This window comes from Oryctolagus cuniculus, chromosome 15 (genome assembly GCF_051225735.1).
Source record: "Oryctolagus cuniculus isolate XC-2025 breed Fujian yellow rabbit chromosome 15, ASM5122573v1, whole genome shotgun sequence".
NCBI lineage: Eukaryota > Metazoa > Chordata > Mammalia > Lagomorpha > Leporidae > Oryctolagus > Oryctolagus cuniculus.
In genome coordinates this window covers 16899124-16922683 of record NC_142881.1, presented here as the reverse complement: position 1 = coordinate 16922683, position 23560 = coordinate 16899124, and the positions used below count along the sequence as shown (strand labels likewise).

General features: G+C 49.3%; 1 long non-coding RNA gene across 1 annotated transcript in view; it reads left to right on the top strand.

The window, feature by feature from the left end:
• LOC149121915 (uncharacterized) overlaps positions 1–22908 on the top strand; it is a 99649-nt gene extending 76741 nt beyond the window's left edge. The window contains exon 3 of the long non-coding RNA XR_016221167.1: positions 22718–22908. This is a non-coding gene — a long non-coding RNA (uncharacterized LOC149121915). The remainder of the gene's footprint in view (positions 1–22717) is intronic.
• Positions 22909–23560: the final 652 nt, after the last annotated feature.

Genomic DNA, 23560 nt, shown 5'->3' with positions numbered 1-23560 from the left:
AGGTGCCTATTTCATATTATCTCTTGTTTAGAACAAAATAAAATGAAACTGTCACAGCCATTCTGCCTCGCTCGGCTCTGGGCTCTGTGGCTCCATAAAGGGAGCCAGGCAAGGAAGCAAGTTCTGAAACTTGGCCTTGCCTCCGTGAGAAATGCAGCCCTGGGTCGTGCTCTGGGCCCCGCTGTTGAGATTCTGGTTCAGAACAAGCAGACTTTTCCGAGGAAAGGTCTTGGTGGCAGGCCTGCTCTGGGCCTGCATCCCTATTTCCAGGCCTTTGCTGTGGGTCTTCGTGGGTCGCAGCACCACTTCCGCTCCATTTCAAACGTTCTCTTTGAATCTATGCCTGAGCACTCCGGGAAGCCGGTTTAGACATAAAGTAAGTGCTCAATAAATGCTAGCCATCAGGACTGTGTCTGCCCCATGATGCAAGTCAGTTGTTTGGTGCTCATAAAATATTTAATAGAGTAGGAGCTCTCAGGTGGATTTGCCTGTGATTTGCATATAGCCCAATATGCTATTTATAGCGATGCACCTGCTATTTTATATAGTGAAGGTGCGCTGTTATATTATTTGCCATTTGCCCTCGGCCACTCTGTGCTGGTAACAGAAGCAGGCACTGAGAGAGGCTCAGAACCAGTGGAGGGGAGAGCAAAGGGGCAGGTTCCAGCTGGGGAGCCTTTGCGTGGAGCCCTGGGACCTTCCTGGGTAGGAAGGGGTGTGTGTGTGTGTGTGTGTGTGTGTGAGTGTGTGACTTTCAGCTTCTAAACTGTGAGGCTGCCCATTGGCTGTTTCCTTTCCACCCAAGGTGACATCTTCAGCAGCACAGGGAATGGTGCCATTGAGTGACTTTGTTTGAATAACTGGATTTCTGGGGCTTGTGGAGTGGTATCAGGGTCTATGGGTGGCTGTCACGGCCCGGGTAAACCAGGGCTGGCTGTTATAGGACAGAAGGGGAGAGAGCTCTCTGAAAAGGCCACCAAAGCAGGAACCCTGCCTCCCCAGTCCACATGGTGCCCTGGTTCGCTGTCTCTCTCTCTCTCTGGAGTTCCCTGGCTTCCTTGCTCTAAGAGCCTGCGTGCGAGGGGACGATTAGACCACAGTGGCCACGCTGTGTTTAAGTAAGAGGGGGAGATTTCTGGAAAACAGAATTTCAATACATGGCAGGTTTGAAATGCTCCATGGGTATTTTTTCTGATTGTTGTTGTCACGTATCTTCGAAAGGATCTGGCTGCCTTCGCGTGATGTCTGTGCTGTGCTAGAAGCTGCCGGGGCACAAAGGGCATGCATTCTCTGGAGAACCACGTGTGGCACCTGTGCCACAGGTCACGTTCTGTGTTTGCAGCCTCTTGCTCTGTGGGCTGGGGTCTGATTTATTTTAGATTCAGCCTGGGACCTGGGAGAGTCTGAGAGACTTAAAGAAACAATCAGACCCAAAGCCCTTGTTTTTGGAGAACTGACCTTCCATCTGCTGACAATCAAATACTGAACCTATTAAGAGTGGCAGGTCCCCAAGCAGGGAGGAAGGAAGGAATTTCCCACAATCCCCGGAGACAAAGGACCTTTTGACTACACCTGGGGGTGAAGGGTGACCAGACTGGGTCAGACCAAGCTGGGGATCAGATGGGCGGGAGAGCAGCTGGTGGGATGGGGCTGTGCATCCGCCAGGCCAAATTCTGATTTGCCAAGAAAGGGGTAAGCGAGGAGAAGGAGAATGTAATAGGGAGCCCTTAGCTGAGAAGAGCTGCAGAGTCAGGCGTGGCTTCCCTGGGCCCCGTGTCTGGGCTTTTCCTTGCTCCGTGTGCCCGTCTCTCCTGTTGGAACCTTGACACCTCTAGAGCAGGCACGTGGCTCCCTCATCTTTTAGAGAGTTATTTATTTAGTTGAAAGGCAAAGAGACAGAGGTAGGTAGACAACAGGTCTTCCATCTGCCAGTTTACTCCCCAACTGCCCACAACAGCTGGAATTGGGCAAGGTGAAGCCAAGAGCCTGGACCTTGTTCTCTGTCTCCCATGTAAGTGACAGGGACCCAGGTACTTGAGATGTCACCTGCTGCTTTCTAAGGTGCATAGTAGCAGGAAGCTAGACTCAGCAGCAGAGCCAAGACTTGAACCCATGCTGATGGGGAATGCAGGTATCCCGAGAGGCATCTTAACTGCTGGGCCAAGTGCCTGCCTCGGCCCCCTGATCTTTGAGTGACCTGGCCCATAGCAGAGGCTCTGCAAGGGTTCATGGAACAAATCACCATAGAGGCTCAGAAAAGTGGTTGCTTAATGTCGGACCACAACTCACACACACATTGCCTTTGTGTGAATTAAGAAAAGTGGTAAGAATGAGAACACCAGTGGCTCATTCTGTTCAAGTTTCTTTAGCTTGTGAATGACTCATTTGAAAATGAAAGTGTTGTGGTTCTGCTTCTTTGGTTTGCATTTTGTGACCTGATTCTCCATTTGGCACGGGCAGATGGTTTAGGAGCATCTACTGGTTTACACACTGTTATTATTTCCCACAGTCCTAACCTCTGGGAGCTTTGAAATATTGATCCATATTCACCTAAAGACAAGATGTAGTTGGTGACCCTCTTTTTACCGAGTTGGGGCTGGAATGCAGGAAGGGACAGAGCAGGCAAAGGAGAGGAGGAAAAAGGTGCCAGGTGTTCTAGCTTGTCCGTGGAGGCAGGCCAGAAAGGAATTCATCGTGACACGCTGTAAAAAACCAACCAAACAAACACAACACCCACAGCAAACAAAAGGACCTGGCTTTCATTTAACAGTCAATCAAATGGCGAGGGAACCCGAAGCCTCTCTGTGATGAGAAAAGCAGATATTTCATCCGGCCAGGCCTGCAGCAAGTCGAGGGGAAGAGGCAGCAAAATGACCAGGCTTCTCCATGACCGCTGGGCTTGAAGCAATCATCAGAGCCTGGGACTGCAACGCCAAAGGAGCCAGGGATGAGCAGAGAGCCACACGCATGGCCTCACGCCCTGTGCAGTGTAAACAGGGGTACATCTGGGCACCTCATGTTCCTATACCTTGGCGTAGGGGAGCAGCAGAGCCTGATGAAAGATGAGCCAAGCCCAGGGAGTCCGTTGGAAGAAGCAGCAGATGATGAAAATATTTATATAGTACAGTGTCTTCTCCAGAAAGAGGAGACAGGGTTGCACAGTTGGGTATTTCCATGGACCTGAGGTGAGGTGTGCATTCTCTGTAAAGCAGCGCGTTTAGGCTTCCTGCACTCTTCAAGGTAGAGCTGAGTGGTGATGGTGGCAGAGACCGCAGAAGTCGTGTGTGTGGGAGGTGGGGGCAGGGGTGGAGTTTGCAGCTTCTGGGAGGACCCATTTGTCCAGAGGCAGACAAGGTGTGGGAGTGGCTGTTATTTCTGAATGCATAGCACACTTGCTTCCTCCTCTGCTTTCTCTAGTAGCTCAAACCATTTTCCTTGTCCTTTCCTAAGTTTCCGAAGTTCTGATACTGCCTCTTCCTAGCCATATGATTGGTTAAAAAATTAGCATATGGCCTGAGCAGGGCCAATCAGAGTCCTTCCCTGAGATAGCTATATGGAAGCTGGGAGACTGCAACTGGTCCTCCTTCTGGTGGAAGAGCTGAGCTTTGAATCCATGGTTTTGGGGTTACTGATGGCCAGCTTTCCCACTTTATGGAGAAAGACTATCTCCTACGGGACAGAGCTAAGTCATCACCCAGAGGGTAGCAAAGCTAAGAGCCTGATGACATCATCCAAGCCCCTGGATCCAATCGTGATGGAGGTCAGATGCATGCCTACTTTCCCAGTTAAAGGAGTGCCCAAATCTTTTCATTTGTGTAAGTGAGTCTGAGCTGGGTTTCTGGTTTCTGAACCTGGATGGTCTGGAGGAGTATGGTGGTGGAGTCGGGGGAGGCAGAATTGGCAAGTGAGATGTTACAGAGAAGGAAGTGTGATCTGGCAGATCCCACCTCTTGGAGTGGGTTTCTGGGCTGTGTGAAACCTCACCTCTGAGAAAGGAAATCCATTGCAGAACAGTAGCTCTGCCCTTGCTGGAGAATCAGCCCCATGGCTCCTAGAAGGTCCAGTCCACCTCCCTTCCCACTGCCCTTCCCCTCACCCCTTCACAGGCCATTCCTTGGCCAACTGAAAAAACAGACCATCGGGAACGTTACTAGTTAGGATACCGAGATTAAGCAAGCAGGCTTGGGAGCCAGATATGCTTTGATTTCTAACCTTAGTACTTAGCAGTAGAACAGCCTTGCACAAGTTACTTCAGCTCTACCTCTCAAGTTCATTGTCTCTGAAATGGCGCTAACATGAATATCCATCTCAAGGGATTATGTGAAGAGGTTTGCACCACAGCAAACATCCTCTAGTAATTTATGTTCAATGTCCGCGAATGGAGAAGGTAAGGTCGATTATAAAATACTCTGCATGAAAATGGAGCCATCTGAGCATGAAGGTGATTTAGTAACAGAAGAACCACATCAGTGTGCTGTTAAGATTTTAATGCAATGCATACTTCAATAAGAAGTTACTTGGGGCCAGTGCTGTGGCGCAGCGGGTTAACACCCTGGCCTGAAATGCCAGCATCCCATATGGGCGCTGGTTCGACACCCAGCTGCTCCACTTCCAATCCAGCTCTCTGCTATGGCCTGGGATAGCAGTAGAAGATGGCCCAAGTCCTTGAGTCCCTGCACCCACGTGGGAGACCTGGAGGAAGCTCCTGGCTCCTGGCTTTGGATTGGCACAGCTCTGGCTGTTGTGGCCATCTGGGGAGCAAACCAGCAGATGGAGGACCCCCCCCCCCCCCGCCTCTCCTCTCTCTGTGTAACTCTGACTTTCAAGTAAATGGATAAATATTTTTAAAAAGTTACTTAATTTTTAAAAAAAGGATGTCAGAGGCTGGCATTGTAGTGTGTAGTGGGTAAAGCCACTGCCTGTAACGCCAGCATCCGCTGTGGGTACCAGTTTGAGTTCTGGTTGCTCCATTTCTAATCCAGCTCCTTGCTAATGTGCCTGGGAAAGCAGTGGGGGATGGCCCAAGTGCTTGGACCCCGGCACCCACATGGGAGACCCGGAAGAAGCTCCAGGCTCCTGGCTTCAGCCTGGCCCATTCTGGCTGTTGTGGCCATTTGGGGAGTGCAACAGTAGATGGAAGATCGATCCTCTCTCTCTCTAACTCTGCCTTTCAAATCCATAAATAATTTTTTTAAAAAAAGAATATTAGAAGATATATACTTAAAGTAACAGAAAGCAGGGACATGAAAAGAGATTTGTACACCCACATTCATGGCAGCGTTGTTCACAATGACCAAAAGTGGAAGCAGCCCAAGTGTCCATTGATGGATGGATGAATAAATAAAATGTGGGATATATAGAATTTTATTTATTCAACCTTAAAAGGAAGGGACTTCTGACACATGCTACACCATGGATGAAACTGAAGACAATATGTTGAGTGAAATAAGCTAGTCACAAAGGGAGAAATGTTGTATGATTGTACTCTTATGGGATTTTGTGAAAATGATTAAAATGGTATTTTACCACAATTTTAAAAATACAAAACTTAATAAAGAAATCCCATGCATATGAAGAATGCATTTTCATATTGATAAAAGTATGTAAGTCTAATGAAAGAGTTCTTTGAAAGGCACAGGCAGGGAGAGACAGATTTTTCATCTGTTGGTTTACTTCCCAAACGTCCACAATAGCTGGGCCAGGCCAAAGCCAGGATCCCTGAACTCAGTGCAGGTCTCCCATGCCGGTGACAGGGCCCCAGTACTGCGTGAGTCACCACCTGCTCCCTCCCAGAGCGCGCATCATCAGGAAGCTGGAATCAGGAGTGGAGCTGGAACTCAAGCCCAGGCACTCTGACAGGCAGTGGAGGCATCCAAGTGGCGTCTTACCCCCTGTGCCAAACATCTGCCCCCGCAAGTTTGACATGTGCGTGCTGAGCGAAGGAAACAGGGCAGATGGCCTCTTGCCGGCTGTTCGTAGCGCTCCTCTGGGAGGGGCCGTGGCAGAGAGGCTGGGAGGGGAGTGTTACTTTAGACACTTCATACTGTCGAAGTTACTGCCCTGGTCAGAGAGCCCTGCCATTTCAGCGAGTGATACGAACTTGCAACCATTCACCTACTTTGACACTTCCCAAGTGCCTTTGCTGAGTATTAAATGGAGCAGCAATTTTGGACAACAGTTTGGCCACTTCCTCAAGTGGTCGAGCATGGAGTTACCATATAATCTGGTAGTTTCACTCCTAGATATGATGGGGGAGAACTGAAACACAGGCACACCCAAAAACCCGGAAGTGAGTGTTCACGGCAACCTCATTCATCATGGCCCCAAAGAGGAGGCAAGTGGGATACCCATCAGCTGAAGAGCACGTGCATTAAAAAAATAAACTGTGGCTTCTTAATGCAATCAGGAGATGCAAAAGGAGTACGCGGCCGCCGCCAGTGCTGCACAGCTTATTCTGTTAGTTAAACTTTTTTGCACGTAGAAGCACACTTCAAAATAACGATAGATAGTGCAGTAATATGGGAATAATACCAGGATTGTTTGTTATTCTCCAGTATTATGCACTGTACATAATTGTGTGTGCCATACTTTTGCATGATTGGTAGCACAGTAGGTTTGTTTACAAAAACATCTGAGAAATATGCCTTACTACAACATTTTGGTGGCTACAATGTCATTTGGACAATAGGGCTTTTGCAGCTCCTAATCTGTGAAACTTTATTTTTGTGTTATTTGAAAAGCACAGCAACAGAGAGAGAAAGATGGACCTGGAGAGATCTTCCATCTGCCAGTTCACTCCTCAAATACCCACAATTGCTGCGTCTCCTACATGTGTGGCAGGGACCCACGTATTTGCACCATCACCTGCCACCATTTAGAGTGGACATGGACAGGAAGCTGGAAACGGAGATGGGATTGAGACTCAAACCCGGGCACCTTAATGGAATGCAGGCATCCCAAGCAGCCATCGTCCACTGTGCTGAGTGCCTGCCCCTCAGCTCCTGATCTTACGGGGACACCATTGGATTTGGGGTCCATCAATGACTTAAAGCATCATAAGACACACGGCTGTAGAGCGTTCTACTGTTTGTCTGCTACCACTTAGAAAACAGGGAAAAGACACGAGGAACACATTTGGATATTCAGGTGGGTGGACAGGGACTGAGGGAGCCAGTCAAAGAATGGGACTGTCACCATGATACTGCGACCCTCATGTGACCTGTGAATCCCCAAGGCCGGGGCTGGGCCTTTGGCATCTGGCTGCCATCTTGTCTTTGTTCCACCTCTCTTCCCCACTCCCTCCTGGTTTGCTCCTGGCTGCTCCAAGCTCTCCCCTTTGTTGCACGGAGCCAGCTTTTCCCAGCCCCGCTCTGCAGGGCGTTCCCAGCTGAAGGAGGGGCTGTGTTCTGCTAGGGATCTTTCTTGTATTATAGATTGCAACTCCTTTCCTATCACACGTGATAATGGGGACCTAGACATCATCAAGGGTGAGCGGCCCCATGCCTTTCGGAGCGCCACTCGTCCCAGAAGCACAGAGGGCTCAGCCCTATGCTGGCGGGGGAGGCTGCTTGGATGTGGCCTTGAGGGCTGTGCTGAGAGAGGGGCTGAAAGGGAGGCCCCACATGGGCCCGGTGACACTGGCGTCTTCCCCTAACTTCGAGAGCCTGCCCTTCTGGTCCCTTACAGCAATTTGTCCTGGCCTCGCTGTCTGCTCTCAGCCCCTTCCATTTGTCATCTCTGTCAGAAAACAGGCCCTGATTGTTTCAGACCCACGCTTTCAGGCTGAGCAACCCCAGCCAGCCCCCATTACTGGGTTAATTAGCGGTCGAGCTGCCTGAATTGCAAGGTCCTTGCAAGGAAGGGCTTCCCTGCTTCCCAAAGGGGCTGCTCTCCCTGGCACAGTGGAGGTGACGCCGCGGCCCCAGCACCCCAGGCCCGGCTGCCGGGCTCCAGTCTGGGCCTTCGTCCCGCTCCAAACCCCTCTTCCCCTTGTCTCTTGGCGAGTGTGAATCAATTTCCTCTTTTCACAGGGGCCTGATGGCAGGCAGATTAATGAATGCCAGCCCAGCACCGAGGCCAGCCTGCCAAAAATGTGTGCAGTGCATTCAGGGGTCCCCACGGTGGACTGCGGGAGGGACAATTGGAGGCAACAAAAGACACAGAGCCGGGCGGTCAAGTTCCCAGCAGCGGCTGCAGTTCTCGTCTGACCCCAAGTCCCACTACGGAAATGATCTTTCCCTCCAGCTTCTCGTGTAGCCTCATTCAACACCCTCCTCCCCACAAGCCTGCCACTCCCAAGCAGCCAGCCCCATGGCTCCTTGATGTCTTAGAAATAAAGACCCAGCTACAGCTAGTGGCCCAGGCCATACATACCCAGTGTCTAGCATGCCCCCATTAACGCTTTGGCATGGAGTTGTGATGGATGGGAGCAGAGATTATGAGGCTGTGTTGTTCGCCGACATGCTGCCAAGGCCCTCTGCTGCCCTGTGCCGTGTGCCCTGCTATAGAAGTGCAGACAAGGGAGGACTGCTTGGGCCATGTTAGGAGGCTGTTTCTGTTTCTTTCCTTCAGTAGAAGTGCTTAACAAACTCATATGTGCGGCACTCACTCCTCAAAATGGGAAGTGGACGGTCCTAGTGTGGGCCTTGGGATATGTGCTTTGGAAACACCTAGCAAGGCAGGGGCTGTGAGGGAATTCTCAGCAGCTGGGGTCACACCAGGCCCAGCCCTGTGTCTAGGGAGCTGGCTGCCCCTTGAAAAAGTAGTTGGGAGTTCTGGAGTTTCCCCAGTGTGCTTTGCAACCATGGTTGTGCTGTGAGGATCAGGCATTGATCCTCCGAGTTAGTCTCACACAGCACAGAGAAATTGTTATTCCCCTTTCTCCGAGGTTTTGTGTGAGTGTATATTGGCTTCCTCACTGGAAGAATTCTGCACGCTGTTGGGATGGTGCTGTTCTGTAGAGATACCCATGAGCTGGTCAGCTCTTGGAGGACAGAGAGTTAAGCTCAGTGTAGTACTGTGACTAAGTATTTTTAAAAGGAAGTGAGATAGATTTATAGAGCCCAGAAGCAGTTGGGTCACACAGGACATGCACACATTTATACACACACGCACACCCAAACCCACACACATCTCTCAGATATTTCACATCATCTTTCAAATATTGGTGACCCTTATACAACCTAAGCTTTGATTTCTTAGGACTGCAATTTTTTTGACTAGAAAAGCAACCAAGGCTCCTAATTTGATTGTCATATTTAAAGTTTTAATTAAAAATTTTTATTTTCTCTGATATCAATATTACCACAGCAAGTCTATTACCATTTGATTAGCTTCTCTTGTCATTCTTTTTATTTTTAACCATTCTGTGTCATTTCATTTCTGGGCTGAATCATGGGTAGCAAAAGTCTTGGACTTTTAATAGAAGAATTTTACCCATTCACATTTATTGTAATGTTGAATATTTTTAGGCTTGTTTCTGATGCTTTACTTCATGTTTTATATTGTCTATTTTTTATTTATGTTGTTTTCTTTTTGTGTACTTGGGTTGAATTTTTGAGGTTTGTGTCAATTATTTTTTCTCTGAAGACTGGAAATTTTGTATGTAATTTATCACGTTCTTGGGGAGGTAGTAAGAATAGTACTGGGAGAGAGGAAACAGGACTCTATTCTTATCTAAGTAACTAACTTATGGCATTTGGTAAATTACTTCTCTTTGAGGTAGCCCTGGGCTACCTCCACCTTAGGGAGGATTGGATTAAATGATTTTGAAGGACTTATCCATCCAGCATTTAACAGGTACAGTTTGGTGCTTGAGAGAAGTCTAGAGGAAACTCTGGTCTGTCTGGGGCAGTGAATAGGAGGGAGCAATCCCACCACTGCTCTTCCCTGAGGTACCGGGCTGTCAGGAAGACTCAGACCTCCTTGACCCAGCTCATCTTTTCAGGGCCAAGTCAGGCTTGGCTCACCCTCACCTGGGTGTCCACAAACAGGATGTTTGTAACTCAGCAGTGCCTGTGAGAAACCTGCCTCCTTTGGCATATTTTATTGGATGATAGGAACTTGAATGCTTGCCAGAGACAGTGTACGTCTACATTTCAACCCTCCATCTGGTCCAGCAGGTCATGTGATTAAGCCTGGCAGTGGACTGTAAGTCAGCGATTTCACATTGTGAAAAGTGTCGCACTTACGTGTTACAAGAATCCACAGCCAGTATCTGACACTCTAGCGTTCTCTCCTCCTGCGGTGAGCAAGGATACCTCTAGATCCTGCGGCGCCCTCAGCCTGGGTCCCTGGGCGACCGTGTGCAACAGTTTTCTGCTGACCTCCTTTGCACATGTAGCATTAACAAGAAATAAATTCACATTAAGCCACTTGGATTTTTAGTAACATTTTAATTAATACGGAAACATGCTCAGGATGTTATTCCGTATGTGCAAGCTCTGGCTTTTCAACTTGGCTGTAAAGATCTTAAAGGACGGGGCATGTTCAACTCGCCCCTCTGACCGTGGCACTGGTAGTTTGAGTCTCCAGGACCCAATCACAAATCTGTGAAGTCGGCCTCTTGAGAAATACTCTGACATGAGCCCAGAGGCACTGCTCTGGTCTCCCCTTTTTACAAAATCTTCACCAGCCTCCCTTGCCCATGGGATAAAGTTCAGCATCCCTGACGTGATCACAAGGCCCTGCCTAGCATGGCTCCAGCTCCTGCTCAGACCCATTCCTCACTGTTTCCCCCTCAAATGTGCTTTGTTGCGACCCTACTAGTCCTCCCTCAGTTCCTCATGCACGCCCAGCACCTTCCTGCCTCGACACATTTGCAGAACCTGTTCCCTGTATCTAGAATGCAGTGTCCACAACCTTTGACCTGAAGAATCCCTAATCATATTTCAGGGTTTCCTTTCCTCAGAGAGGTTTTCTGTTTCATGACTGCCCCATGATGGGTTATAAGCTCCCATGGCATTCCGTACTCCATACCACCTGTGGGGGTACAATCACAATTATCATTAAATAATACGGCATATAACCATTTCATTAATGTCTGCCTGTACAGTGGACTCTAAACTCCAAGGGCCAGTGATGATGTTCCTACAGGGGTAGGGGCACAATCTCTTTGGACACAGAGGTGCTATGAAACATAATGAATGAATGCATGAATGAATGGTCAGTCCTCAGGGCTTTACTGTGCATCTGTCCAAGTCACCTAACAGGTTTTAGGAAAAGGTTGTTCGAAGTGAAATATATATATAATATAGAATTTACCATTTTTACCATTTCAGTCATATTAAGTACACACATATTGTTGTGCAAGTAGCACCACCATCCATCCACAGAGTATTCTTCATTTTGCAGACTGAAGCTCCACAGCCATTAAATAATGACTCCCCATTCATTCTCCCACCTACCCTGGCAACAGCCATTCTACTTTCTGTCTCTATAAATTTGCTTCCTCCTAATGAGCTTTTTTTTAATGGAGAGGCAAAGATAAGACAGAAAAAGAGAGTTCACACACATCTGTTCTTATCCTTGGGGTTCACTCCCCAGAGGTACGCAAGAGCTTGGGCCTTGAACCAGGAGCTGAGAACACAATCCATGTCTCCCAGGTGGGAGGCAGGAACCCAGTTACTTGAGGCATCGCTGAGGCAGATGGAAATAAGAATTGAAAGCTGGAATAGGAGCCAGAGCCAGGAACTGAACCCAGGTCCTCCAATGGGGTATGAGGGCATCTTAACACCTATCCTTAGAGGCCTTTTTCTATTTATTTATCTTCCTTTTTCTGTTAGTTCACCCACCAAGTGGCCGCTACGGCTGGTGCACTGCGCCAGTCCGAAACCAGAAGCCAGGTGCTTCTCCTGGTCTTCCATGCGGGTGCAGGGCCCAAGCCCTTGGGTCATCCTCCACTGCACTCCCAGGCCACAGCAGAGAGCTGCACTGGAAGAGGAGCAACCGGGACAGAATCTGGCACCCCAACTGGGACTAGAACCCAGTGTGCCGACGCCATAGGCGGAGGATTAGCCTAGTGAGCCGTGGCTCCAGCCCCCTAGAGGCCTTTTTCAAGCACACCTTGTTGGGTCTGCATCCCAGAGTTTCAGATTCAGTAGATCTGGTGTGAGGCCTCAGAATTCACCTGTCCAGCAAATCCATAGGTCATCCTGATGCTGCAGGGCAAGGGACCACACTTTGACAGCTCTGTTCTGGAGGAGCCTGGCTGGATGCCTCCCAGTAAGTTGTCCTCACATCTCCAGCACACAACAGGAGTTCAGAAAGGTAGCTAACAGATGCATTGCTTACACCCAACTGCCCATGGAAGGTCAAGTGATTTTTGATCTCCATCCTGTTCATTATACTTACCTAGGTAGATTTTAAAACCACATAAATGTCTGGACGCCATCATAGACAAGTAGAATAGACTCCCGGGGAGCAGAACCCAAGCATCAGCATTTGTTGAGATTTTTCCAGATGATTCTATTGCAAAGGCAGCGTTGAGAATCACTGGGTTAAGGAAAGAAGTGGAGGCCGGCGCCGCGGCTCACTAGGCTAATCCTCCGCCTTGCGGCGCCGGCACACCGGGTTCTAGTCCCGGTTGGGGCGCCGGATTCTGTCCCGGTTGCCCCTCTTCCAGGCCAGCTCTCTGCTGTGGCCAGGGAGTGCAGTGGAGGATGGCCCAGGTGCTTGGGCCCTACACCCCATGGGAGACCAGGAAAAGCACCTGGCTCCTGGCTCCTGGCTCCTGCCATTGGATCAGCGCAGTGCGCCGGCCGCAGTGCGCTGGCCGCGGCAGCCATTGGAGGGTGAACCAACGGCAAAGGAAGACCTTTCTCTCTGTCTCTCTCTCTCACTGTCCACTCTGCCTGTTAAAAAAATTAAAAAAAAAAAAAAAAAAAGAAGTGGAAGGAGAAAAATCCATGAGGCAGATGGAAATAAGAAAGACAATACCCCCAGGGACTGAACCCCTTGATTTCTGTAAAAATGCTTTTGTGACCTCAGCATAGAAACAATATTGTGCCAAGTCCCTCGGGGAGGGGATACACACCTTCTAAGTGTATTCTCCAGGGACCGGTTTTGCTGTTCTCAGAGATTCGGGTTAACGGGAAAAGATTCTCAAATTGTTGACTGACCTTTTCCTGGCCAGCTTCCCCTCGGGCTATTATTTCTGGGCATCATCTCCTATTTCCAAGAGTATACAAAGTTATCTTCAGGTGTGTACTTCGGCTTTCTTTTACCCAGTTCTAGTTCCTAAGCTGTTATCTTGAGTTTTCTTGGCGATTTTGGAATAAGCGGTCTTTTCCCTATCTGTTGATTTAAAGTAGGAAAACCCTTAGTTAACAGTGCAGCCCACCTTGCTGAATTAAACCTGGCGAATGCTTCATTCTGCAAAAGAATCTGCTTATTGTCTTGGTTACTGAATTTTGGCAACAATAGTTATGTCACCAATACTCAAAAAATGTTGCCTGCAGACCTGTGCTAACCATCGACTGTTACCGTTCTGCAATGAGACAGTTACAGAATGTGAGACTGAATATTTAGGAACATCTACAACAGTCTGGCAATGACCAGTACCCAAATGCGTGATTCGTAGACTTGTTTTGGTCAACAGGGGATTGACTGGTTCAGGAATTGTTGGCCTGGGGGAGGCACTGTGGCTAAGTCTGCATCGTAGGGCCACATGTTGACCCAGGGTTAGCTCAACTGCTTTGTTTCATTTACTTCTTATAGCAGAAAAACCTAGTATTTTGTGAATTTCATTTGCATTTCCTGATGACTTCTAAGGTTGAGTTCCTTTGTTTACATTTATTAGTCTTTTGTGCATCTCATTTAGGTGCCCGTTCAAGCAATTTGCCCATGTTCTATTGGATTTTAAATCTTACTATTATCGAAGAGTAAGAGTTACTTTAACACTCTGAATATAATTTTTTAAAAGATTTATTTATTTGAGGGCTGACACTTTGAAGTAGCGTGTTAAGCTTCTGCCTGCAGCACCAGTATCCCATATGGGCACCGGTTTGAGTCCCAGCTGCTGTCTTCCGATCTAGCTCTCTGCTATGGCCTGGGAAAGCAGTGGAAGATGTACAGGTGCTTGGGCCTCTGTATCCACATGGGAGACCCAGAAGAAGCTCCTGGCTCCTGGCTTCTGACTGGCTCAGCTCTGGCTGTTGTGGGTATTTGGGGATTGAACCAGCAGATAGAAGGCCTTTTTCTATGTTTCTCTCTCTCTCTCTCTGTGTGTGTCTCTCTCTGTCTCTCTCTCTAATGTGCTCTCTCTCTCAAATAAATAATATAAAAATAAAAATCTTTTAAAAGAAAAAAAAGATTTATGTATTGTCGCTCCCCGTCTTCGTGGAGGAACGACACAGGACCCTGCGTTGTTCTTTCGTCTGCTCGGCCCTCCCCAGGTTTGCTGCTGGTTCTTCCCGGGTTGGCTACCGACTCTTCCACCTCCGTGGAAGGGCAATTCCCCCTGCCACTTTCCCCACTTCCGCGGGGGAGCGGCACACCGCCGGCCGGCTCTCTCGGGGGCTGCACAGGTGTTCCTTCAGATAGATGTTCCTGGTGCATGTTGTCTCTCTCCTCCTTTATAGTCCTCTTCCACCAATCCCAACTCTGCTACCCACACGCCGAGTACGCTGCTCTCCTGCAATCAGGAGCAGGTCCTGCTGTTTATTGGTTGAACTGGAGGCAGCTGTGTAGAAGCTGTTTCCTCCCTTCTCAGCGCCATATTGTGGGAGAGCAGATGCATAGAATAAGTCTTAATTCCAGTAACTTAGTCTAGTCCAAGTTGCTCCCAGTTGCTCCCCACAATGTATCTAAAAGGCAGAGTGACAGAGAGCGAGATCTTCCCTCTGCGGGTTCACTCCTCAAATGGCTGCAGTGACTGGAGCTGGGCTAGGTCAGACCAAAGCCAGGAGCCAGGAACTCCATCCTGTGGGCTGGGCCCTACTATAACTTTGGAGATCACCAGTTTTAATCATGAATTATATCTTCCACAATAGCCTAAGGATGAGATATTCCTTCTAATAGGCATGGAACTTTTCTCTAAGCCTCCTGGCTGCTAAGGCAAAAAGGGAAATCTGGTTAACTACTTCACTTTCATGCCAATTCATTGTAGGAAGACAAGCACATCTCTGGGTCAAAACCCTTGGTGAAAGTTATTAAATGAATGTGTATATAAAGTATATTCAGTAGCATCATAAAATTATATTCCCTAACTTGACAGAATGGCCAGGGGCCTCACACAAGTATTTTAGACAGTGGCATTTTTGGCCTATTCCCCTCAACTTTCCCCCAAATTGCCTCTAAACACCATGGAATCAGAACAACATTGCATTCCTGGGCAAGGGATGCTCTTAGGGAAGACTTTTTTGGCTTCTTCAAATAGAGATTTATAATCTTCCTTCCTCTCATTTCTTTTTATTTCTATTTATTTATTTTTTGCCAAGCAGAGTTAGACAGTGAGAGAGAGACAGAGAGAAAGGTCTTCCTTCCGTTGGTTCACCTCCCAAATGGCTGCTATGGCCGGCGTGCTGCGCTGATCTGAACCCAGGAGCCAGGTGCTTCTTCCTGGTATCCCATGAGGGTGCAGGGTCCAAGCCCTTGGGCCATCCTCCACTGTCTTCCCAGGCTACAGTAGAGAGCTGTACAGGAAGAGGAGCGACCAGGACAGAATCCGGCGCCCCTACAGGGACTAGAACCCAGGGTACCGACGCCACAGACAGAGGATTAGCCTAGTGAGCTGTGGCGCTGGCCTCTTCCTCTCATTTCTACATCCTCTTCTGTAAACCTATGATCCCACTTATACACCTGGATCTTGGATTCCAATAATTTATTGAAAAATCTGTTTACCTTATCTCCCCCTCCACTAGTTATCAGTTCTTACAGTAGGTCCCCTGCCCTTGTCAGTTCTATATTCTGAGTATCTATCCCTGTAGAGGCTGAATGTGATGGGAATGGGGGGAAGGAAGGAGAAAGAGGGAAGCGAGGAGAGAGTAGAGGAGGGAACCATTTAAGGAGGGGCGAGGAAGAGAAATGTATCAGAGATTCCAAGTCTCGGATGACAGGCCCATTGGTCTAATCAAGTGTAAGCTGTCGAGGAGCACGGAGCAACTTGTGGGAAAGCTGTTCACGGAAGTGTGGGGAGCCAAGGAGGAGAATAAATTATAGATTGCATCATTTTAAGACTTTAAGAACTTAGAACGTTAAAAAGAAATCAAAGCCCAGTGGAGATTTCCATCAATCAACATTGATAAAGCCATGAGGAAGTCCTCATTTTTATCTGCCAAATCTTTCTATTGCCCCACCAAGATCAACGGTGGGGGTTCCTGGGCTTGCTCCCCAGGCACAGGCGAGGCCAGGGCTGTGGGCGTGGCTATCCTGGTCCTGTCACCAGCAGCCGTAGGCAGGGTGGTTTGGGATGGGGGCAATGCACACCGTGGCCTTCATATAACCAGGGCTATTTTAAGTCCTCTGTTGGCCCTGGGCAGTTTCTAATCTTGATGGGCCCACCTCACATGATATCAACAATATGAAAGGCACCCGCGTTATAGCAAAATTTATATTTTGCTATAAAAAACTTCAAAGGACTTTTATGATTTTGCTTTTGAAATTATATGGCTCCAAGTAACTCATTTATTTTATGATTAGCCACAGTTTCTCAGGTTTTGCAGCTCATTGTGCAAGGCGAAGCAAGAAAAATCTAACCTACAAATTGCATTCAAATTCTATAGAATGTTAATGCAGACTAAAGTTGGTCAGTCCTGGTGTTTGTATATATCAATCAAGTGTTAATGTATTATTAGTTTGCACTTGGCTTTCAGTATTTCAGAGCCGATGATGTTCCCCTCCTCTAGCACTATGGTAAGCACTTGCAAAGGTGGTGGGCCCCAGGCACAGTACCTAGCGCACCTCAGGGATAAAACAGCCTCACATCCAAACTGCGGGCGTGTGGCTGGCAGGGCAGTCTTCTCATTAGATGCTAGGATTTGATATTGAAAAAAAGACATTGTGCTTCTGAATCCGGGTCTTGCTGTAGCCTTTCAATTAGCTGAGGCCTCCCTCGTGAAGAGGGGGTGGAGTGTTTTAGCCAGCTGTCTTGCCTAGAAGAGTTCTTGTCTAGGGCACCAGAGTTGACCGTGTAGACTTGAGCTTGTGTCCTGGCTGTGCTCTGAGCAGCTGTGGTACATGGAGGAGGAACGCTCAGGGACTCCATTTCCTCATCTGGGAAAAGGCGCCACAGTCTCGGTCTACCCTCGCGCATAGGGTTGTTTTGAGGATTCAATGAGATAATCTATGGGAAAGTTCTTTCTTGAAAAATACCAGATGTCATGATAACATCAGACAGCTCAGGACAGCTACACCTTGGAATCATCCCTGGGGTTTTGAAAAGAATCCAAAGCCTGCGACCGATGCCATCAGAATGGCATGGGGTGGAAGCAATGCTGGTTTTCCAAAGGCAGCTCCTGGTGATTTTAGTGTGCAGCTGATGATGAGGAGGGGGCCTCAGTGCCCACCGCTGGAGGTGGGGAGGAGCACGTGGTAGCTTCCAGGTCGCAGCAGCCGCTGAGCCTACCCGGCATCATCTCATGGTGTGAATTTGGCTTGCTTTGGCTGCCCAGACTCTTGGCCATTGAATCTGTGACTTTGGCAATCACTGTTGGAGCCCATGAATACGTGTGCTTCCCTGGCACAAGGCCAGGTATTGTGTCCTAGGCCTACACTCACATGGGGCCATGCAGGAGAGTTAGGGTTCATGGACCTTGAGATGGGAAATGGGCCAGCCCTGGCCATACCCAGTGTGTTACTGCCCAAGGCTGCTGTAACAAATGACCACAAATTAGGAGGCTTAGAACAACAGAAATGTGGTGTTTGGAGATGAAAAATCTGAAATCCAGATGTTGGTGGGGCCGTGTTTTCTCCAAAGCTTCCAAGAGATAGTCCTCTCTTGCCTCTTCCAGCTGCTGGTGGCTCCAGGCGTCCCTGGCTGGTGGTCACAGCATGGGGCCTCTGCTGCCATCCCCACCTGGCCTCCTCCCCTGCTTGTCCTTCTCTGTCTTGTCATTGGGTTTAAGGTTCACTTAGTCAATCCACGATGATCGCCTCTTGAGATCCTTCACTTAACATGTGTATACTTTTCCCATATAAAGTCACATCCATTGCTGCCGGGGTTAGGGCTTGGGAGTATCTTTTGAGGGGAAGCCATAATCACCACCATTAACCCAGATCACTTGACTCAGAGCTAACGTTCTTTCTGCCATTGTCTTTTTAGCACTTCCTCTAGTTTTCTCTCCTCTTCAATGTGCTTGTTGCTCATGGTAAGGAGAATGTTAATGACTCTATTAGGGTTGGGCTAAATTAATATTCACATAGGGGTAGAATGAAGACTCATCTTATGTCCCAGTGTCAGGGTTTGGTGCCTGGATCACAAGAAACCCACATTCTCCTTGGAGATGAGTGAGTCTTGCCTTGATCTCTCAGCATGCAGGCACCCTCACGGTGTTACAACATTTGGTTCTCGGAACAACCAGCAAGATGGTTGCTGCTGCCAGCATTTTGACCAGTGAGAAAACCAAGAGTGAAACTGTATGCCCAGCAGAATCTGCCATGACGATCTGAGTGCAAGTCTATTTGGGGGATGATTCTGGGAAGAACTGGTGAGCAAGGGGAGAAGTGGGACAGGGAGTACAGGAAACCAAAACCAATGGCACTTATGAGCTAGATGTTGCTGGGGGTAGCAACCCCATGGGGGACCTCTGGGAGTTGGTAAAGAGGCCACCTCCGAGCAGTAAGGAACCTGTGCTGTGGATCCACCACCTCCCGTCAGAGAGCAGTTTATGGGCTAATTCCAGAAGCGTGAACTCCTTGGCTTTTCCAGCCTGTCCTGCTAACAGGCAGCGCAAGCTCTGGTGGCTACCGAGAGCCCCTTTAGACCAAGAGTTTACAATAGATAGCCATCTGGGCCGACGGAGAGTAGCACAGGCTGAGGGCGCCAGTGTGGGACACTGATGCTGTTTGCCAAATGGGTCCAAAGTCCTTGCCCTTTGGCCCGTAGTGCAGTGCTTTGCCCCGTCTGGGGGACAGACCATGACTCCAATGCCTGCCCCCATACCTGCCCGCAAACAATCCCTACTGAAATCCTGTGCTGTTCGCAAGACTTCCCAAAGCCCAGACTCTGAGATCAAGTCCAGAAGTGACTTCCCTTGGAAGCTTCTGCAGTGTGTGTTTTTTTGTGTGTGATGGGTTCCGTGTGACCCAGTGACATGCTTCATACTTGAAATATTTCCACTACTGACAAAATAAATCAGCTCTGCCCGCCACAGCGCTCGGCTTATTAGGGGAAAATGGAAAAGGGGCATTAAATATTAATGCTGCATATTTCCCTCTCCCTTGGCACCTTCTATGCTGCTGATCACTGCCCAGCCAGCACAGCCTTCTGTCTTTTTTTTCTCCTGACGATGATAGGGCACTGCAGGGACCTTTGACAAGGCGGTGAGGAGCAGGCATGTAAAATGGGGCTCCGGCTGGGGATCAGCCCTGTCACCAGCTGATGCCAACAACTACAGCACCATGAAACTTCATCTCTGGTGGCATCTCTGGTGCCACTGCCAGCGTACGGCGTGGCAGCAGTCACGGGAAGGGGCTTCGAAGGGGCACGTTGGGAGAAAGGAGAAACCCTGAGCCAGCAGCCTGTTGGTTTGTTGATTTCAGCGAACACTCACTAAAGACACCCTCACGTCTACACCCTGGCTGGCAAGGAGGCGGGTGTAGGCAGCGTCCAGGCCTCGGACAGCAACTCTTCCCAGGATGTTGGTGTTTCATTTGACTAATCTGTGAAAACCTCTGCCCACAAATCAAAGAGAAATCCCTGCGAGGAATCCTCTTTTAGAGAGCCGGGAAGCTTGACTGCTTACTTGTTGTGTTTTTAAATTAATTTTTCATTACACAAGTAATGCATTAATCCAATTTTGTAAAAATTAAATCATTACCCACAAGGCTAGAGCGGCTCTCTCCCTACGTGCCCACCGCCTGGGAAGTGAGAGCTGGAGGCGCCCTTAGGTGGGCTGTGCGCTTCTGGTGTCCCATCTGACCACACACGCCTGTTGTCTCCGGGTGAGATCTGTGCTTTGATGACAAGCTACTCTCGCTTGTGCCCAGGTGTCCTTCCTCCGGTCGTCACTCCCCCAGAGGCCACGATGTTGTCATGAATTTCTCCCGAGGATCGTTTTAGTCCCCTGTTTCCTGCGCTGAGGAGCCTCCGAGAGCTCTGTGTGTCCTCGTGGCGTGGGGCTGAGTGGCTCTGTCTGCCTCTTGCTGCTCTTGCCTGTTCCTGCTCATCTCCTGTGCCCGGCTGTCTCGGATGTAGCCGGCACCCTGCTCTGGGACAGCCTCGGCTGCCTCTGAGCCTTCGCTGGTGCTGTTCCTCTTGCTCTGCTCCTCTCGTGGTGCTGCTCCTCTGCTCATGACCCCACGCCCTCTGTGTAGCCTCTTCTTGTGCCTGCTGGTGCCGGGGGCCTTTCTTCTTCCAACAGCCCTGGTGGAACCAAGCTTTGGGGACTAAAAGTTCTCCCAGGGGTTGCACTTGCTCACGTCCTCTCCCCGGCCATGGGGACTCCTTTGGGTCAGAGTCAGTCACCATCACAGCCATTCTCAGCATCACTTTGGGCTGTAGTCAGGCTTTGTCCTAGGTGCTTGGCATCTGTCACCTCACTTCATCCCATTCCTGACTTATGGCTAAGGGTCTGGGACTGGGAGAGGCTGCATTCTTATTCAAAAGTCCCACAGCTAGTGCAGGTTCACAGCCAGCGCTGACTCCCAGGTGTGTGCATGGTAAGGACACATGTGTGCTGAGCGCTGGTGGCAAATGTGGCCTGGTTTTTGTTCAGTCAGCGCTTTTTTAGTCCTAGAATCCCCAGGCCTACAACTGTGCAGACTTCCTGGAGGGTGCACCCTTGTGTACTTTCTCAGGTGCTTGGAGAGCCGAGCAAAGTGGGGAGAGGGCTGCCTATCCGGTAGGCTGCGGCCCCCATGGAGCCCCGCGAGGCTGTCAGCCATTTAGGGTAAATGAGCGTCCAAAGGCCGGCGCGCTGGTAAGATCATGGGGGCAGACATTATCCACGGCTGTTTACCAGAGAGAGGGAGGAGCTCCTTGGTGGCTTCTGGAGGAGGGAAGACAAGTCCCTTGAGGGAACATTAGGCAAATCGTGTGCCTGTTTGGGTCAGGCGGGCTCCGGTCCACACCGGGAAATTAACTTGTCACCAGCGTGGCTGTCACTCGCGCTCTTTGCACGGCCTCCCAGGTTTCTGCATCGTTGCAGGCACAAATCCTGAGGCCCTCCCTTGCCATCCAGGGAGAGGGGCTTCACTTAGGGGCTTCACAGTCTGGCTGCAGCATGCCGGCCGCTTGGGTCCCACAAAGGATGTGGTAACCTGTCTCCCCGGCTGAGCCTGTCAGCTCCGCACTCGCCAGTCAGGGTGTGATCTCTGTGCTGAGCTGCTTTCCGTCATACGCAGCCTCCCCCTGCCTAAGAGGCTGAGATTCATGGGTACCCAGGGGATGAGCAGATGGCACGTGGAAAAATGGCTTCGTGGTGCAGGGTGCATGAAAAATGCTCAGGTGGGCATTGAAAATGGCAGGTGTCTCGCTGCAGGACTTATCAGAGCCTTCAGTGTGCTAGAGGAGTTGATGCCACTTCCACCAAATCTTTGAACTTGGAACCCTTTTTAATAAAAAGTAGAATATCTGAGGTGGGCATTTGGCCTAGCATTTAAACCACTAGCATCCCAGATTGGATGCCTAGATTCAGCTTCTAGCTCTGGCTCCTGATTCTAGCTTCCTGCTAATGCAGACCCTAGCAGGCAGCGGTGATGGCAAACATAATGGATTTCTTGCCACCTATGTGGGGAGACCTGGGTTGGGCTTCTGGCTCATGGCTTTGGTCCCCTTGGTTGTTGTGGGCATTTGGGGGAGTGAACTGACCGATGTGAGCGTTCTTTCTCATAAATAAATTTTAAAAATAAAGTAGAACATCCACTTGCAGAGGGTGGATTTTTATTTCTTACATTGTAAGACACAGAGCAAGAACTGGAGAGATCAGAGGGGCTGGGAGAGAAAGTCTTCCCCAGCGCTACTGCTTCTTGTCCCAAGGCCATCTGGACTTGTTCTCTCTCTCTCTCTCTCTCTCTCTCTCTCTCTCTCTTTCTTTTTTTTGTAAGATGTATTTATTTACTTCAGAGGCAGAGTTACAGAGGGAGAGACAGAGAGGTCTTCCATCTGCTGGTTCACTCCCTAAATGGCTGAAATGCCCAGAGCTGGGCCAATCAGAAGCCAGGAGCTCCTTCCGGGTCTCCCAGTGGGTGCGGGGGCCCAGAACTTGGGCTATCTTCTGCTGCTTTCCCAGGCCATAGCAGAGAGCCCGACTGGAAGAGGAACAGCCGGGACACAAACCTGCCCCCGGGAGGGATGCCGGCGCCACGGGTGGAGGCTTAGCCCACTTCGCTTCAGCTCCGGCGCTGGGTTTCCTCTTCTTAAAGAAGTGACGGGGCATCCTCCAAGGCGTCCTCCTCCAGCAGTTAAATGAGATGCGGTTCTCGGGCTAGTGGGAGAGGAATCTTCCTGTTCCTGCCCACCCACAACCGCTGACCCTGGTGATGCTGCCTGCATCTCCCAGGGGGAGGTCAGAGGGACCCGCGGGACTGTGCTGTGTACATCTGGCCTCTCCCACTCCAGCAGGAGCTGCGTGCGGGCAGCCGCTGTGGCTTCCGGCTCAGTGGGTGCCGGCCTGAGGAAGGAGCTTGGCTGTGGGGATTCCATTCGACTCCAGCTTGTGTTGCAGTTTGTGGAGCCACCAGAGTCTGGGACCTCCGGGAAAGCTCTTCGGGGTGGCACCGGGCTTATGCAGGAGACAGGCGGGCGACCTGAAGAGGGTAAGTGGATCCTCTTTTTCTGTTAAGTCTTCTGAAACCTTGTTGTGCATGATTTTAAAAACATGTTTTCTCTGGAATAGTTGCCCAAGGGAGAAAATCTAAAAAATATGCAAAAGCATAAAGAAAACTTAAGTTCTCCCCATCTCAACCACGGCCAGTATTTTGATACACGTCTTTTCAGTTTGTTGTCATTGGTTTTGTGTCTGTGTACGTTACAATGAATATGTGTTTAGCAAAATGGATTGTTCAAATTGTTCTGTAACTTGATTTGTTCACTTGGTATGTAGGAAACATATGTCCACATCAAGTGTTCTTCTGGAATCTAATTTTAAATGGCTGCCTGGCATTCTGTTATGGGGATGTAACATAATTCATTTAACCAAGCTCTAATTTTTGGTGTTTCCCATTCTTTTCTGTTACAAACAATGAAGCAGTGGGCATCCTTCTAACATGTCACAGACCGCGTTCTCTAATATTTATTCAAGATAAAAAATCTTAGACGGGACATTGCTGAGCCCAAAGTTAATGAGGTCCAGCTAACTCTTAGTTAAGGAAATTGGTATTTGCTGAGTAGGGCGGCCCCTTGACATCCAGGAGGGATTGGTGGAGGAATATGCTCCAGTGCACGGCAAACTCTGCTGATGCT